Here is a 4,614-nt window from a genome sequence, read left to right as displayed (position 1 = left end):
CTATCTATCTATCTATCTATCTATCTATCTATCTATCTATCTATCTACCTATCTGTCTGTCTATCTATCTATCTACCTACCTACCTATCCATCCATCCATCCACCCACCCACCCACCCACCCATCCATCCATCTATCTATCTATCTATCTATCTATCTATCTATCTATCTATCTATCTATCTATCTATCCATTCATCTCTCCTTCTATCTAATCTACCTTCCTATCTATCTGATGTTTTCTCTGATAAAATTTACACTACTTGAAAGTAAGCACATTTTCATTTTTGTCTTTGTGTGTCTAGTACCTAGCACAGTAGCTATCAATACTTAATGTATTGATATGTTACATATATATACATACACATATATATACACACACAGTGCAGTCAGAACTTAATAAGTGCTTGTTGAAATAAATTGATGTCCCTTATTGACATCTGCTCAGGAGAGAAGATACTTTAATATAAATGACGTCAATTATACTATACTTGTATAGGAAGGACAGAATATTGCCATCATGGTCCTTTAGGCTTCCATGATCACAGCTATAGACACACTTTATCCTATGTTATCCACGATGACAGAAGGAAAAAAAGTTAATGGGATGCTAAATTAAATCCATAGATAATCCATAAATTTTAGACTCAGTGAATCAAGAACTTCCTTTCACTAAACCTTTTCAACAGCTTAGGAGGAGCAAAAGCTAAATTGGCTGATTTGAATTAGACATCCTCTCCTTCTCTGCCTGCCCTTTGAGCTAAGGAGCTGTGCTCAGATGATAGTAGAAATATTGGTTGTGCAGAGAAGGAATCATAGAAGACTTGAATAATCCAACAATAATAATAATAATAATAATTAATAATAATAATAATAGCTTTTTTTTTGCAAAAGCATCTTATATATGCTTTGCTATTTGTTCCTCACAACCCTGTGGGGTAGGTATTATTATCTCCATTTGGCAAGAGAGAAAACAGACTGAGATTAATGACTTGCTCAAAGTTATATAACTAGTAAGTATCTGAGGCAAGATTTGAACTCAAGTCTTCCTGAATCCAAGTCCAGTGTTCTCTCTACCTTGCTACCTAGCTGCCTGAATAATTAACCTTTAGGAAATGGAAAAAAAACCCCAAACAAAAAAAAAACCTCATGAAAATATTGTTATACAATTCCCACCTGCCTTTTCAATATTCTAACAAGGCACAGTTGGTATTTAAGCATGACCCAATTTGTATTTTCTTTTGACTCTTTAACAAACTATCTGTCCTTTAGTAGCTGACAGAGTTCCAATGGATTGCCTGGCTTGTCATGCTTCTATAGCAGCTTCCTACAATGCAAATAATTTCCTCTTTGAGATGTCTTGTAAAGCTAACAAGACTTTCCAAAATGTCATTTTGGGATATTCAAACGAGAGGAGGTCAGTGGTTTAATCAAATAAGAGCCTAACCCAAAGCAGAAGGATAGTATAGGGAGGTTGAGTCTTGTCAAGTACACTGGATTTGGGGATGGAAGAACTGGGTTCACATTTCAGCTCTTTTACTTGTCACCTGTGTGACCTTGGGCAAGTCAAAGAACCTTCCTGGGCATCAATTTCTTCACCCATAAAATGAGGGGATCTCTAAAGTTTCCTCAAATTTTAAAGTCCTATAATTTAACTCACAAAACAAATGTTTTTCCCCCAGTGAGTATTCATATAAGGTCCCTGGCAATAAGAAATAGTCCTGGAGTAAGGATGAGTTCTTCTGGTTCCTTCCCTCCGTAACTGCCTTGTGTTCACTTTGTCTATGTTCTGTGGTGTGTGTGTGTGTGTGTGTGTATGTATATATGTATGTATGTATATGTAGGTGTGTACACACACACTCACACACACACACACAAACACACACACTGCTATCTCCCTCATTCAAAGGTAAGCTCTTTAAGGGCAGGGAATGTTTCATTTTAGTCTTTGTGTTCTCAGTGCTTAGATCCATGCCTGTCCCATATAGCAAGTGGTTTGTAAAGGCTTGTCCATTGATTCATTCATTGGTTGATTGGAGAGTAGAGGGCCAAATACAAAGAAGGATGGATTGAAGACAAGTGTGTTGATTCAATTCAATGAACTTACATTAGGGGCCTATTATAAGCAGGAGGCACTGTGCTTGGCACTACTGGTAAACAAAGACAAAACCCAAACAAGATAGTACCAGCCTTCAAAGAGCTTACATTCTACTGGAAGAATAAAACATCCACAGTATTCCAAACTGTCTCATCTCTCTTAAAGCCTCCTATGGTATACTCTACCATCACTCTCTTAACTAAAGACCTTGTTGCGCAGAGAAAATTGAGGTCATTTACTAAAAGCTTTCCTTTCTCCCTTCCTTTTGATCTCACATTACCCAAACATCTTCCTCCAATATCTCCTCTTCAGTCTCAAGATAAAAGATGATTCTTCTCTTTTCCAAGGTCAATACTTCTTTGTGTACCCTCGATCCCATATCATCTTGTTTTCTCTAACATTTTACCTCCACAATTAGCTCCATTCTCTTTTTTATCTTCAGTTTTTCCTGATGTACTTATTGGCTGTTTCCCTGCTAGATACAAACATTCCCACATCTCCTTGACCTAAAAAGTATTCTCACTTGGTCCTTCCATCCCTACTAGCCATCATTCTATACTTCTCTCCTTTTTGGGTAATCTCCTTGAGACAGTAGGTCTCTCCACTTCCTGTTCTCTCACTCTTTTCTAAACCCTCTGCCATCTGGCTTCTAATCTCTTCATTCAGATGAAAGTCTTCAAAGTTACCAATGATCCCTTAACTGCCAAATCAGATGGTCTTTTTTTCAGTCTTCATCCTTTTTGATTTCTCTTTAGCAGTTAGTGCTCCTGATCATCTTCATGCCCTGGATACTCATCCTTCACAAGATTTTTCACTAGATTTTCATGACTGCTCTCTCCTGACTCTCCTCCTATTCATCTCCTATCTTCTCAGTCTACTTTGCTGGATATTTATCTATGTCACACTCACTACACATGGGTGCCCCCTCAAGGTTGTTTTGAGCCTTCTCTTTTCCTCTCAATTGGTGATTTCATCAGTGACATGGATTCAATTATAATTTCTATGCTGATGTATCTATATCTCAAGCTACCTATACTTAGTGTCCTAACCTCCCTCTGGGGTTCTAGTCCTAAATTACTGGATGTCTTTTAGAAATCTTGAACTGGATGTCCTGTAGGCATCTCAAACTCAACCTGTCTCCAAACTCCTCATTACCTCCATTCTTTTTCCTCATCCCCACCCCAATCCTCTCTTCTTTCCAACTTCCCTATTACCACTGATAGCACTCAAACCTCTCAGTAGTCCAGGCTCATTATCTTGGTGCCTTTTTTCTTTTCCTCTAGAAGTAGAACCTTATAAAAAGTATAGTCTAATACTATTTATTTAATTAAAAAAATCCCTTTCCGTGACTTGTAAAACAGCTTCTTCAAGACCTACTTTCCCAGAACTATTCTTAAAGCTAGAGTATACATTACAATACATTCTTCACTCTCACTTACCCCAAATATCCCCTCTATTGCCACATCTTGTTTCTACAGCATTTCTCATGTAAGTCTTCTCTCTATTCACACAGCCACCACTATAGTTCAGACCCTCATCACTTCTACAAAGTGATTTTTTTTATTAAAATGTAGGTGTGCCCATGCTACCCCCTTGCTCCGGAAACTTCAATGGCTCCCTATTACCTCTAAGATTAAATATAACCTCCTCTAATGCTCTCCACAATGTGGTTTCTTCCTCCCTTTCCAGTCTTCTTATACATTAATTCCCACCATGTACTCTATGATCCAGCTAGACTAGACTGGCCTACTTCCTCCTCTGTTTTTGTACCTTTGCTCTGGTTTCTTTCCATTTCTGGAACTCTCCATAGTTTTGTTTCTTAGTTTCCGTCATGTCTTTCAAGTCATGGCTGAAATTCTACCTTCTCCATGAGGCCTTTCTAGGTGCTCCACCCCCCTCTTCTCCCCCAGGCTGCTAGTGACTTCCTCTATGAGATTAGTTTCCAGCTACTCTGAATAGAGGGTGTCCCCATTAACTGCACTATCTTGTTATGTACCTGGTTATCTATATTTTGCCTCCCCTGTGATGCACCCCAACCCCTTAGAATGTGAGTACCTTGAGTTCAGGGACTGCTTTTCCCCCATTTTTTTTATATCCCCAGAGCTTTGCATAGTACCTTACATAGTAATCTCTTAATAAATACATGTTGACAGTTACAGATAAGTATATTACAAGGAAAACCAGGAATGGAAGGAGTATTATAACTAGAGGGATCAGGAAATGTTTCAGGGAGGTTTAACCTTAGTTGTACTTGGAAGGAAGACAACAATTCTGAGAAGGGAAGATGAACAGGTTGTCTGAGGACACAGAGGGGGAAGATGGGATATTGAGAGTTTGGGGGAATCATTAGCAGTATAATTTGTGAAGGGGAAACAGTTTGAAGTAAGGTGAGAGTGGTGAGTGAGAGTCAGAAGACCCTAAATAGAATTAGAATTAGAAGACCTTAAATAAAGACTAAGGAATTTTATTTTACTCTCTATGCAATGGTGAACCCTTACAGGATGGGCTGGAGACAAACT

The sequence above is a fragment of the Vombatus ursinus genome, unplaced genomic scaffold, assembly GCF_900497805.2.
Source record: "Vombatus ursinus unplaced genomic scaffold, bare-nosed wombat genome assembly UNPS02014812.1, whole genome shotgun sequence".
NCBI classification, from domain to species: Eukaryota; Metazoa; Chordata; class Mammalia; order Diprotodontia; family Vombatidae; genus Vombatus; species Vombatus ursinus.
The sequence above is the reverse complement of the archived record's forward strand: the minus strand, read 5'-3'. Positions refer to the sequence as shown.